Below are 15,506 nucleotides of genomic sequence, written 5' to 3' on the forward strand. Positions count from 1 at the left end.
TCTTCCGTGCGTCTACACGGCGTGCTGCTTAGTTAATTAAGAGTAGGGAAAATTTTTTCATTAGCACTCACTAAAAGCTAAAATTCCAGTAACATCGAAGAAGAGCATGCGAAATTACATATCGTCAGCGGATATTAAAAGAACTTAATGTTACGCACTTCTCAGCACATTCATTATTTAATTTCGCTAGGAGTGCGCACGTAACGATGCTGATCATTGTGTCTACACTCCAAGATTCAGCGTTGCATCCCAGAAGCAAATGCTGGGATGTCGACCACGAGACACCCGCCATATCCTTTCCAATGTATTCATTACTAATCGCCTTACAACGCAACGCTACATAGTCTGAACCTCTGACAGCGTCGTTGAGTATGCCACAACTAAATAAGTAACAGAATAGATATAATATTAAAATGTTATTAGGTGTTTTTTTTATTGCTAGTGGGGTGGGACTAAGTCCCTTGCACTGCGGCCACTTCTGTCCTACTGTACCAGCCCCAGATGACAGGTGAGGGTGATTGTGGAGCAATTGGTGGAATAAAGATTGGAAGGGGAAACCGAAGTACTCAGAGAAAACCTGCCACAGCACCACTTTGTCCAGCACAAATCCCACTTGACCAGACCAGGGATCGAACCCGTGTAGCCGCTGTGGGAAGGCAGCGACTAACCGCTTGAGCTATGGCGCAGCCTATTGTTAGCTATTAGTATGTAATGCATATTGAAATGAGCTCATTATGGAGGCAAAGGATTGTCTCCTTATTGGTTAGTTGGTTAGTTAAGAAGGTTATGGGAACTCCATCAAGAAAAGTGAAAATATTGTAATTACTATATAAAGGTAAAAGGTAAATTTGTTCCTGTGCTTAACTAATTAAGCAGTCCGCCGTGAAGGCGTATGGGGCAGTAGATGGATAGATCCACATTTTCCTGACCTCGGCACTAGTTGGAGGTGAGTGGTCAGCTCAACGCCCCGGCCGTTTTACCCACGGGACCCATTGGATAGGAGGTTGGGTCTGAACGACATGGAAAAGTGAAAATTCTTGACCCCACCGGGACTCGAACTCCGACCCCTGGGTCCTCCAGCCTGTAGCTAGTCGCTGTACCAACTGCGCTATCCCGGATCATAATTACTGAGTAGGTAATCATTCAAAATTAGACTCTCGTGGGGCTAATGCAGTGCCCAATCTTCCTCGTGACACCGAAGAAAACCATGAAATACCTGTACTGCGATAGCCTGCAAACCGGCCCAAATTTAATATGGGACTCCTTATAATTATACCGAACAGCATTAATGCTACAAGGAGTTGCTCAGTATGTGAGTCTCTCACTGTGATAATTGTTATGAACTGGACACATTTTTTTTTTGTCTTTGTATGTTTCTGGTTTTTAGCTTACTTTACTAATTTTGAAAAATGAAAAAAGGCTTATGTGACCTTCATGTTTTCTGTGTCTGTGAATTCTGCTTATTAACTTTTGAATATCTAAACCAATCTTTACGAAACTTTACGTACAGAATGGCGCCAGACCCCATCTCAACAGCGTACTCCATACATCCTTCTCATGAGCCTGTACGTGCACACCCCCTGTTGTTGCTAGGCAAAGGCTTTTTTTTTTTGCTAGTGGGGTGGGACTAAGTCCCTTCTACTGCGACCACTTCTGGCCTATTGTACCAGCCCCAGATGACAGGCGAGGGCGATTGTGGAGCAATTGGTCGAATAAAGATTGACAGGGGAAACCGAAGTACTCGGAGGAAACCTGCCCTAGCGCCAATTTGTCCACCACAAATCCCACTTGACCAGATTCGGGATCGAACCCGGGCCGCCGCGGTGGGAAGCCAGCGACTAACCGCTTGAGCTATGGCGCGGCCCAAGGCAAAGTCTTACTAAAATGTAAGCAAGCGCACGGTAAACACCTTCCCTCGGCAACGAATACACGCAATAGAATAACTGTGGGACGCATGTGTCTGTGCATCCCGCAGTCGCTGCTAGGTGAAAACTCGGTAAAGACGTCCCCGCTACAACGAAGACTTGTCGGAGGTGTCCTTTTGTATATGTGGTTCGTCTACTGTTAGAAGAAAGTCAGCCTTGGAAGGAAGCAAAAGTTATAATGTTAACGATACTCGGCAAGGGCCCAAAATTCCCCCAAAATGTACATTCGGTTATCCTCCTGTTTACAACAGGCAAACTATTGAAGAAAAATTATTCTGAAAATAGTCCAAAGGAACACTGAAGAAGGAGGCGTGCTTAATGCAAGCCAGTTTGGTTTCCGTGCCCGTCACAGCACGACACTTCAATGTGTAAGATTTACGGGAACTCTTCACCGTAAATTTCACGCAACCAAACAACCTGACGAATAACTTAAATGAAAATGATTGATTTTATTGCTATAAAAGTCAAAGTTCAAATAAAAAAGTCCTTTCACATCTATACATATTCGGCTGGAAGCTTTCGTTTTAACAGGATGTGAATGTACTTGTTAGTACCCAAGAAGTATTTTTTTTTAACATTGCTGCCTGTAAAGTACTAGCAACAGGTAGTTCTCCTTTACATTTCTCCTTCATTATTTCGTTCCAGTGTGTGTCGGTTTTGGATTTATGTCACTAGGCGACACACTTGGAACAATAGTACATCAGAGACCTTTAACCCGCAAGTAAAACCAATTGTACCTACATCGTGAATAATTGCTTACAAGTACAGTTTCAAGCAAAATAAAATAGCTCCTTTTATCGATAATTTATGCATCGTGATCATTTACGTTTATCAGTTACGCTTCCTCATTTCCGGCCCGAAAACCAGGAGCCAGGCTTTAGTGTCATGACTTCAAATATTTAGACCTAATATGGAGAACAGTGGATGTGTCAGTACGTTTACTAGACCTTCTCTCTACAGGGTTTATCATACGTGTATTAGGGCCTACCGTATGCATGCCTTGCAGTGTTAGGACCGCCATATCACGAGGTATGACGCAGTTTAGTCTGTAGATGATTATGTAAGTTTCGGAGGAACCTGATGCTTCCATATTCAGGATAGAGGAGAACGAAATCTTATAGCAAGAAGATGGAGGTAGCAGGTTCCTGGCCTTACATCCGAGATTAGTATTATTCATCGCCGTAAAACATGAAATATCATATTTAATCCAATTTTGATTCAAATTATAGCTAGACAAATCAATATATGACACTTATGTTGAAATTATTTGCCATGTTTCATATATGAGAGCATGTAAATAGATTAATCTCGTTGGCCCGGACAGCATTATTAGAGAATTGGGGCTAACAAAACCTTGACAATACCGTTCATTTAGCCGGTATTTTAATTTTAAATTCGCATAGTGGGGGAGGTGGAGTCCAGTTGGGTCCACTCGGCACTGCGGCCACTGATTGGCCTATTGTAGCCTGTCCCGGGTGATTATGATGATTTGGTGGAATGAAGATTGGCAGGGGAAACCGAAGTACTCTGAGGAAACCTGCCCCAGCGCCACTTTGTCCACCATAAATCCCTACTGACCAGACCCGGGATCGAATCCGGACCGCAGTGGTGGGAAGCCAGGGACTAACCGCTTGAGCTATGGCGCGGCCTTCAGTTAGCCGGTGTCTTGTACGAATCATTTCAGCTCTTCTTGTCTTGGAGTTTGATTTTTTTATTGAGCAGATTCCAATGAAGACATTGTGGGATGGTGGGATGGAGAGGCACGAGAATATCACGACAAAATGAACAATGCGAACCAATATCACGCGCGTACAATCTTGGCGCTTCAGTTGGATGCCACAATTAGTAAAACCGGATAAGGAACGATTTATGGTTCAAGTTGAGAGTAGCGAGCTGAGCTGCCGTCAGTTATTCCAAGAAATGTTTCTTCATGAACCTCTCTTCAGATTTATAATACAGCACGCCTTCAACAAGTTTTTAAGAACAGATTTCGGACAAGTAACTATTGTCTAAGTGAAGTAGCATATACTTTATGGACCATCATACCTGTTTGATTTATACTTCTACTGCAACTTTTATAGTACTATACTGGATTAACTTAATTGATATAATTACTAGCGCAACTCCCGTAGAGAGTTCAGTGGGAGGTGTCATCGTTTGTTATACAACCCTTCATATCAACCACGCAATAATAATATCTATCAACTTCTACTTGTTATCGAATGATACATCTAGGTCGACATTTAACACCAACTCCCACGAATAAAATGCATAAATAGTCAACTGTAAACGCGTCCCCTTTTTATACTACTTTACCCATCACATTTCGACATCCAAATATTAATCAGTGCATGGAGAATAGACACCGTACACACAACCAAGTGACTGATTTCGCCTTCGAGACCTTGTGCCTAGCTTAGGTTCACGTTAAGTGCTAACGCTCGACAACTCGTTGCTATGGCAACCTGAGATTTCGTACTGACAGTAATAAATATTACGCTTACATCTTTATTTTCTTAGTATAGCCATATCTAATTATCTGTTCAGATGCATGTATGTACGCGCATCATTTACTTCAGAAGGATGATCTTATTACCTTACCACGATCATGTTAGTATTTTAAGATGTGAAGAAGGTCCAGGAATTGATCCTGAATCCGATAATAGAAGAATGTCACATCGAATCGAACCGGAAATTATAAATATTTGTGAACGATCAGCATTCTGCAGAACTGGTTCTGACCGCAGAACTTATGAAAGACATAGACATACATTTACATTGATCAAATTGTATTTTCACTGCTATGTGTTAAGCCTACCTGCTGATTCCCGAGTGTCAAATTATTATCAGACTGCCCATAGGACGTATAAATTGATGAAAGTTTGCTGTCCGAAAATGAGTGATGCTTAAGTCTTTACTTGTTGAATTCGTCACTCAATTGGGCTTTCATATCAATTAAAATGCTCTCGCTGTTATGAACTTCGATCTCTTGATATTGCCACGTGATAGTGATTATAGACAGGATTTGGATTGGTAACTGGATTTGTTGAACACTTACAGATCGTAACTACAAGTAATTATAGCGCTGTGACTAATTCACACATTATAGCACGTACTAAGTCTTCTCAGTCTGTTGTCCTCAGCAGTCGTTGCCTGGGCTAGAGGTCTGACGTGAGGACTACAGGAATCTAGTCATCTGTGCTAGCGCCACACGCCGCACTTTGCTATCAGTGATCGCGGCAATCTGATCATCGGGGTCATAATTTGCAAAAAAGGAAAGAGAAAAAAAAGCTGTCCGAATTATCGCGAATTTAGAATTATTGCGGTTGCAGTGTACTGACCCAATTTAATATACAGTTAAATAAATTTCTATTAAAAATAGACATTTACTTTCTCGTTTATGAGAAACAGACATTTCTAAAAGTCTTTTCTCCCATAAAAATTTCCCATTAATATCAAGGAAATAAGCAGAAATATTATGATGAGAGGTTCGTAATGTACGAGTATAAGGAGGTCTGTATTAGTCATGACAGGGAGCGGATCTGTCTGTGGGAGGAATTTAGACATGGATATATCCGATATATAGAACGGTATGGTGTATTTTCGTTTTAGCGAAAATTCAGTAAATACTGCGAATATGAAAATTATTTTTCAGTAAAATGTGTTTGAATAAACGTCCGTAATGTTATTAATTTGTCTTCGCTCGCTTGGAAATCGGGATCGTGGGTTCGAATCCCACTCAGGGCATGGATGTTTAGTTTGTGTGTGTGCGTTTTTCTGTGTTTGTGTACAGGTAGAGGTCTTACGACGAGCTGATCACCCGCCCAAGGAGTACTACCGAATGTGTAAGATCTAGAAAACCCGAAGTGAACGGAGAAGTTCATGGAGGTAGGCCTAGGCGTTGTTAAGAACAGCTTAGCAGAACTAACTGTGCAAGTTGAATGAGAGACAGTGGGATTATGTGAATGGAAATGCACTGCGGATGAGGGTGAAGATGCGTTTGGAAAGACTGAGCAAACAATGACAGCTCTTCACTTTTGAACAATGAGTTTACCACATGCATCCACTGAGGGCAGATTTTGAGAATGTGTGAAGCTTTGTCTGTCCACATCTTCATGGGAAGATCCTCTATAGCTCCTTACGACGTCACCTCAATATTCTGCAATGTCCGAGACTGTTACTGACTTGAAGACAGTGACTACATAATAATAATAATAATAATGAACGAACTAACACAGAAGAAGAAGATAGTCACAATAAAGGTAAATTTGTTCCTATGCTTCACTAATTAAACAGTAGGCATGAAGACGTATGAGGGTAGTGGATGTACAGATCAACGTATTATTGATGTAGGCACTAGCTGGAGGTGAGTGATCAGTTCCACTCGATAGGGAAAGGGGCCCCGATAGTCATAATATCCTGAATAAATTAACACCAAATAGGATGGTGGTGGGGGGAGCATATTGGTAGTGCCACTGTGGATCTTGTCTTGAATGAAGTAGGGGTAAGATACTACCCCTTTCTCAGACGATCAAGTTATGGACTGCATGAGAAGACTAGGTAAAGCAGCGCGCTGTGGTAGTAAATTATTAAAACTGAGCCAAATTTAACCCAGACCGTTGACAGAATACCATACTCCGTAATCTATTACATTAAAGCTCGCATAAGGGGTGTATTTATAAACTAGAATATTAAAAATATAACGATCATGCCAGAGATTGGCCATTGTGATATCGCTATATGGGATTATGTTAGATAAATGGATTACACTTTCGTCTAAAATGAATCCTTTAGTTAGACTTGTAAATCTTCGAAACTACTCAAGTCTGTGGATATAATTAGAGGCCTAAATTATTATATGGTAAAATAATGCACTATTACACGCACACTCACGCACGCACGTGTACACACACACACCATTATATGAACTGTTATTCTCGTAGTTTCAAAAATCCTTGACAGGACCGGTAACATACCATGATGCAAATTTCGCAGTTATTACAAATAAACTATGTTCTTTAAATTCTTTGGGGAGAGGTTTGTGAAGACGCTTGGCTATCACAAGAGGAATGCACAAATTTTCCAAGTGCAGGCTTGGAACCAGCAGCCCTGATATCGAATCTCGATCCCGCTAAGTATTAAATAAGAAATTTGATTTTTAAATTCGTAGTAGCTACCTCTATTTCCTACGTCTCAAGAAAAATGAATATTAAGACGTGAAGTGAAACAGAAATAAAACAGTAGAAAAGCGACATGTTCGTCTCGAGCCCACTCCTTTCACTGCACGTGCCATTAGAGACCGCGGAAAGCCAAGATAAGCTGAGTCAGTGCTCTGCTACAGAAGGAAATTGCGAATTTCTCTTCTGCGAGAGAGATGTTGGCGACATCATGTGACGGGAGCAGCGGAGACACATAGTGACGCTAAGGCAATTGGTATGAATGAGACAGGTACTGTTTCCGATTGCTGCTTCAGTACGGACGATCTGACAGTTCACAAGCCTCACCACGTGCCCGATGCTGTGTTACGTATTTAACAAGAAATCTCGCAACTTTTTGGACATTACTACCTTAAGACTTTTCAATTTATATGATGATGTCAGTAATAACTACAAAAGAACATTCAAAGTGGTTAATTTTATGCGTACCGTCCATTAGGACGTTTACATTAAGTTATTCAAAACAAAGAACTTCAAATTTCCCCTCCCAAACCCCTCCTATTATGTTTGTCACCGTTGACAAACAATGTTTTGGCATGTTTATTGTCTATCTCAATAAGATATTTCACACACGCAGTTTAAATGGTTGTCATAAAACCTAAAACTTCACCTTATAAGCCCATAAATTTTGTGCTGCAGACATGATAGTGTTTTGCAGTCTTATAAGAAACTACATTAAAATCTTGCATATTAATCACAAAACCATTTTGACAATAATCTTCAAACGTTTCCGCCTAAGAAGTTCACATGACTGCCGTATTTATGTTATTGGGAATTAATAGGCATTTGCTTGGGACGGCATAAGAATGCAAGATGTTAATCCCTTATTTCTTGCAGATTCTTACGTTGCTTCAAAAGAGAGGCACTGACGTAATATTACACACGTATAAGTTTCGGAGTTTTTTTCAAGGCGGAGGATTTTAAGATTGTGCTCATCTGGGATGTGATACCGTGTAGTCATGTAAGTGTTTACTGTCTTTCCGGGTGAACGTTCTGCCACAATCCTGACTATACGTCGTTACAAAGCAAACGACCGAAGTCTTACACATTTCAGATCTTAAGACGCACTGACCTGAAGACCGGAGCAGCCACTGTCCAGTTCTTATATTTATATACGTATAATTCTGAATGTGCGCCTGTGCTGTTCATTGGAGAATAAATTTACACTCATTGGCACAAGCGGCAATATTTCTGACTTGTATTCGGGACGTGCTCGGATCGAATTTCGACATGAAAACCGGCTATTCTGATGGAAAATTTTGGTTCTTTTGGTCCAGTCCAGATAAATTCCAGGATAGTACCTTAAATCGTGTCACGTCCACTTCTGTCCACATCATTTCGAATTAATTATTCACGATCATCCAACCATTAGTCGCTATAGAGTCAGAGTTACTGAAGGCGTTAGGACAAAAATAAAATTCATTAATTTATAAAAAGCACGAAGCCGCTGAATATTAACAAATAGAACTCGTAATTTATCTGATACTTGGCCTATTCACTGAGAGCTGGCGACTACCGGTAAGAAGGCACATTCTTCCATCCTATACTTATTTTCATTTTCATATCGGAATATATGGCAAAGAAGTCGGCCAAAAATTCTAAGAGCTTCAACTTCAATAAACATTTCCAAGACATCGCATTTCAGTCTTTCCAACATGGGCGGTTCCCTCACAAAATAAGACCCATAGTATTTCTTACAGTATTCATACTTCCAAAGTTAGGTCTAAATCAGCAGTGGGCCAGATTAATTAATCCAAGATAACTTAAAACTGAAGAAATTGTTGCAGTGATAATGCAAATTCAAACAGAACGGTCTTCTGGGGTGTAACAACTTGTAATTGGAAAAAGGGCCGGGCTGTCTTCGAAATACCGGGTGTTACAGTCCAGAGACCAGTACTCTTAATAGTCACTGCCACGAGAACCTCAAACCCAACAAATACAGCTACTTTCTTCTGTACCATAGGCCTATATTAATTTTTGTCTTGTAATGAAGATAATGTTCCCTTCGGCTTCAGCAAGGTGCCATGAAGACGTGCTACTATTCTTCACTTAGTAGTGCGCCCTAAATGCACATGAGTGGATCCTTAATCATAGAAGTGGGTATAGAGACCTATGATAGGCTATATGAACCGGTAACAACGGTGTTGTGAGGAGTACTGCATATGTAGGAAGTATGGGTTCCAAACTCGCTCCGGGGCAATCCTGATACACTTCTTGGTTTTCTTCAGTCCCTCCACATAAAAAAACCTAATCGCTTCATTTCGCGATCATCTCAGTTTGATCATAATCACCGTGTCACCATTCAACGCTATGCACCTTTCGATTTCATGGAGTTCCTTAAAATAAATCAGTATAAAATATTTTCAGATTTCCTTTGATACCTTCAAACATCTTGAAATATGATGAAATTGCGTAAGTAAATAGGCCTGTACATATAGCAGTAATATAACGATATATATATACGTATATATATGACAATGTAAACAATATAACACTGTTATATTTTAGCGTCCTGTTACACTGATTCATGTCCATGGTTTATGCTGACCGTCTTACAGTGTATACACTTTTTCAACTTATTCTTCACTTCCACACTACATGTTTCAGCACTAATGTGCCATCTTCAGGTGTCTTTATGCACGTTAAACTATTGTACTGTATGCCATAACACAACCAAAATGAAGACAGCACACACACAGAGATCCAGCATTAAAACGCATGCAGTAACAGGAGCAAAACACAACACAGAACACGATACACAAATATACGTAGGAAGAATGCACACATAAAAGAGGATTGGCGTAATTCGCGTGTTTGAGTGCGACGTAGGAAGAATCCTGAAAAGTTTTATTATTTAGAATACATCGTCATATTTGACGAATACAGATTTTAGTCATTTTAGAATGAAAACATTGTGGCATGCAGTACAATAGTTTAACGTGCATAAAGACATCTGAAGATGGCACATTAGTGCCGAAACATGTAGTGTGCAAGTGAAGAATAAGGTGAAAAAGTGCATACACGGTAAGACGATCAGCATAAACCATGGACATAATATAACAATATTTGTAGTAAGCCCATGAATGTAGCAATAATAGCATGGTAGCCACGTAAAAGTTAAACTTCCATACTTTTCAAATATTTATCACTACACAAAATTTCAAGACAGTACAATGAATAGTCGAGTGTTCTTCTATCTCGCATTTTCATACAACCGCCATATTGTTACTGCTGAAGACATGTATTTAAACATTACCAAGGTCGGAGGCCTATAATGATAACCAGTTCGCAATGCGTTTCGTGAATCTTAGTCGGTTAGTGTCTACACAACTGGTGATCGTAGCTGAATCAGGCTTGCAGGCAGACATAAACACCGCTTCCAGAGGCGGATAAGATAAGCCCAAGAAGCCTGCAAGTCAGCATAATTAAGCTAGTGTATTTTGCTCACCTGTTCCCGAAGTTCATATGCAGCAGCATTTGCTAGAGTTTCATATCAACATTCATTCTTCACTCAACCATGATATAAAATCAGATCATCTCACGTAACCCCACACTTCTGTATTTTGTACCCTAACAAAAACAAATGAACGCAAGTATAATTTCAGAAAACAATATGGTCACTGTACCACCGAAACATAATACTCACACACATATAAATGTAAGAACTATATATACACACACATATATGTAGCCACAGGCACGCGGTTATGTTGCTGTATACGTTTACCAATAAACCACACACCCTGCTCTACAGAACCCCGCGAATGCATCATTTCCACCACACTGAATAAAAACAGAAAACACCCACAAAATACTGCTTCTCTCTGTGACCGCATATCCGTTTCCACGTGGATCGACCACTAGAACGAATACCCCGGCTATTTTTTTTTAACTACGCTTGGAGGACGTGGTTGTATAGTTATTACAGACCAGGTCCAACAGACAAAGAAGGATAGACCCTTAGGTATTTTCTCCTATCCAAAACAAAACCCATATATGAGGCTTTCGAAACAATAAGCAGGGACAATGATAATGCTACTTTCTGAAACCAAACCCTTCACCCACGATGTACAATTCCATATATAATATATGCCGGGTCTGCTATTAGATCCCTCAACATACCATAAACCACATAACCGAAAGAGGAATATATTTTCCACCCTCTAAAACATAGGTCTGTTCATTCATGGGCATATCCATAACACCCCTTCATTTGTTGAAGGTAACCTAACCCTTAAAACGAAAGAGGTTTATGATACCCTTAAAAAAACAGCACCATTATTGTATTTTCCGGGGAATTTAGCTTTGCAACTGCAGCATTGTTACATCCATTCTACAACTATTTACTGCCTTATAGCAAGAAAGGAAGAATGTGTCTGACCTTGGTAGGTTTGCTAAAAAGTGGTCACTACTTTTTTTTTTGTAAAAAAGAGCGGTGTAAGGAAAGAAGTGCTCTACTCAATGGCTCACAAATGCGGAAGGGTTCCTTTATTATTTGGAAGGGTTGGTCAGTGGGCATCTAGTACCTTTTCATTCTGCCTTCAAGACCAAGTAAAGCACCAACAAGACTAAGGGAATGTTGAAGAAATCACAGAACAAGAACATGACAGCTTACAACCTTCAGATAAAGGAACCATTTTTACACGATGCAATAAATTGTACAAGGAAGAACTGTCCTTGAAATTTTTGTGAAATGGAAGTTTAAGGTCACCTGAAAAAATTGCGTCATATAGAATCATGCCAGGAAAAAATGTAGCATTCCTCTCAGACTGATTTTTTTTTATCTAAATCTTCAATGTATGCTTAGCTATCGGAAGGTCGGAGTGCAGTCTTTAAGTAATACTGTATAGCTGAAATATTTACGAATTTCAAAATGGGTGCATAATATGCACACGGTTCTCGCAAATTTTAAAGACTTGAAAAGAAATAAAAATTTCGAAGATTTATGAGATAGAAGCAGTAACATATATTAAATATTAATATTCTGCTTTGGCCATGCAATAACACAGGCGCTTAGTCACCCGCTTCCCATTGCGACGGCCAGGGTTCGATCCTGGGTCAGATCACGTGCGAATTGTGGTGGACAAAGTGGCACTAGGGCAGGTTTTCTCCACGTACTTCGGTTTCTCCTGCTAAATATTTCATTGAATGCCCCACACCCATCCCTCATCCGAGGCTAGTACAATGCCCCGCTAGTGGCCGACGAATATACCAAATGGACTCAGTCTCACACCATCCCAAGACAAAAAGAAAAGTTGCTTTAAAGAGGGTTGTGGTTTTTTAAGATATTATTTACTTGCAGGTAGGCGATAAGGGAAAATTATACCTCCTTGAGGAAAGTGAAGTTTAATACTATTCAGAATAACAATAAAATAGCAAGATACAGAATGTCTTAGACTTAGTCAGGTAACAGAATTCACTGCACTAAAATCTGAATAAATTCATGAGTAAAATACATTAGGGGTTATATTTCTCGTTTCGTTGTCGTATGTATTTTGTTTCTCGCATAAATTTTCGCATCCTGCAGAGAAATGGCACTTATGATCCGTCAATACATATAAGCGGATGTTGCTCTTTTTATCGGCAACTCCAGAGAATGAACTCGCTTCCGGTGTACGAGTAGCCGTATTGTCAGTTTTTGATGATCAGCACAGAATACTCAGGCCGGTTCGTGGGCCGAATGACAACAATTGTACAAGCAACTGAGGCATATCTTGATTATTTTATATCCATATTTAATGCATAAACAATTAAAAATCTGAGATATTGGTTGTTAATCCTATAGCGCACAGCTTACTTTAGAAGCTTAATTTGACAACTGTTTCTATAGCTAAACACCTCGTGTTGCATTAAGACCCCCATCTCAGACCGGGCGTCTTCATAAATGAAATTCTAGTTCAGCGTTGTGATTGGTTGTTCGGTTATATTATGACACCGTATCGGTTGCAGAGTTGAAGCAATAAATACAGGTCTACGTTAATGAATATAGGAGAAAAGAGTGACAGCCTGCTGTAAGGTAGTCCTGACTGTTGTCTGGAAGGAACTGAGAAAAACCAGAGAAAACGTCGGTTAGAATAGGTGATCGAACTGAGAGCCCCCGAAAACATATCTTTAGGCGCCAAGTTAACTGCCTCGGATTGTCGGGTTTCATTCTCGGTCAGATTGAATTGAAATATCCATTAACTTTATTGGGAATTGAACCCGCGACCTTCAGGCTTATTGCATAGTGCTTCAACCAACTACGCTACCGCGTACGCCCAGAAAGAATTTCAGTAAAACAGAAAATGTACTAGACGAACAAGCAGCATTTGTAACTCATCAGCATAAAAATGTGCATCATCATTTCAGGAGTCCTGTGAAATGATTTATCTAATGCGAGGAACGCCTGTTTGTAATTTTCTTATGTAAAGTAGGCTACTTAATGCCGATCACGGTGGCCGCGTGGTCTAAGACGTGAACCCGTTTCGCTCCTCGAATTCTGGGATCGTGGGTTCGAATCCCACTCAAGGCATAAATGTCTGTGTAATTTTATACTGTGTTTGTGTTGTTCTGTGTGTAGGTAGTGGTTTTGCGAAGGGCTGACCCCCTGTCCAAGGAGTCCTACAGACTGTGTATAGGATTAAGAAATTGAAAGAGAGGACAAAGGTCCAGCAAAGGGACTGCAGGGCCATAGATAGACAGATATATAGGCTACGTAATCGATGAATATGGCTAAGAATCCGAAACAACCTACTAAGGGTTTACGAATATCTCTCATGGAATAATATGAAATTGTATTAAGCACTTACGATATACACAAAAAAATTTCTTCCTTATGCCTCACTGTGGCTCGAAACTGGAATTGTCTAACAAATTTCTGTGAAGGTCATTTTTAAAAATGGCATAACTGTTTAGGAGCTGATAATAGCTCATAGATTGACAGACATTACCTCCTCATCTGGCGTTCTTTTCTACTTTGTAAAGAACGCCTAATATCTGAACGTTAAGGAAGAATCCTCAGGTAAAGAACGCCTAATATCTGAACGTTAAGGAAGAATCCTCAGATAGTCCCTGAATTTATCAGACGAGACTATACCTTTATACGTGGACCACAATATATACACTCTAATTAGTTCCCACTATATAGCAACGCAATGGCGGTTCATATTTCAGTGATGTACATACACACACACCAAATGAATTTCGAGTAAATTTTGCTCATATAATAATTTAGAGGGTGTGCATTAATGATGTGTTTATTACTGTAGGTCGGCTTAATGCAAAGCTCATGTTTATTACAGCGCTAATGTTGCTGGCAATTGCATCACCTTCATCAGAAGCTGTAGCTTATCCTACATATATACGCACACACAGACACACACACACACACACACACACACAAGTCCGGTATGAACAGCAAAGACGGGAACCCTGCCTCTGTACAGCCACTGTGACGTGATTATTCGCACCACAGTGAACTAATACGTTTTCATAATAATAAATATAACGCGTATTGAACTTAATGACAGGACCTTACAGAAAAATATATTTAAATTAAATTTACAATAATTACAACCATAAGTATGTGTACAGTACCGCCTCTGTGGTCTTGTGGTCAGATTTCAATTCCCGGCGCTACCAGTTTTTTATTTTTCTGAGAAGTAGTGGGCTTGGAACGGGGTCCACTCAGCCTTGTGAGGATAACTGAGGAGCTACTAGAATGGAAAAGTAGTTCCTCAGGTGTAGAAAACCGAGAGAAAAGGCCGTGGGAATCCGTTGCGCTGACCACACGACACCGTCTATCCGCAAAAGTTCGCACTAATTTTGCCGACAATCGGCGGTCGCTGGGTTGGTATAGTTCGCTTGCGGACTAAAATCACAGAGTTTGTTTCTGCTTGTACTGTATGACTGTTTAATGTAACCTAGAAATTTGTTTTGCCTACAGAATACGCACACATTTTCACAGATGCTGCAGCTCCGTTGGATTAGGAGCAGTGCACTGTTGTTCATAAGTAATTATCATTGTAATCTGCGCGAAAGGAAGTGAACTATTACCCCAGAAGTGAATCTATCGATTTCTCGGGATGGTACTAGGACTGAGAGATCCCTGCCGCCGCAAGCAGCTACTATTTTGTGGTTATTCCGAAACTCGTCAGAGGTATTGCTAAGCTGCCATTGGCTGTTTGCTACTTTTACGAATAGATTTGGACACTTGGTTGAACTCGTCAACCATGTAGGATACTCGGAAGTAAGTTTACGGTAAGCGTTGCATTTCCTAATATGTCTCAGAAGAAGTAAGGTAAAGCTATCTCTGTAACAGGCCGTGAAGGCCCACAGGGTTATGCGACGTCGAGACTGACACATCTAAAGCCGGGTCCACACTTGT

General features: G+C 40.3%; 1 long non-coding RNA gene across 2 annotated transcripts in view; it reads right to left on the reverse strand.

Annotated features, from left to right (window-relative positions):
• LOC117282132 overlaps positions 1–15,506 on the reverse strand; it is a 128,587-nt gene that overhangs the window by 73,042 nt on the left and 40,039 nt on the right. The gene's annotated exons all lie outside the window — the stretch shown is intronic.

The sequence above is a fragment of the Cryptotermes secundus genome, unplaced genomic scaffold (genome assembly GCF_002891405.2).
Source record: "Cryptotermes secundus unplaced genomic scaffold, Csec_1.0 scaffold180, whole genome shotgun sequence".
In the NCBI taxonomy this organism is placed as follows: Eukaryota; Metazoa; Arthropoda; class Insecta; order Blattodea; family Kalotermitidae; genus Cryptotermes; species Cryptotermes secundus.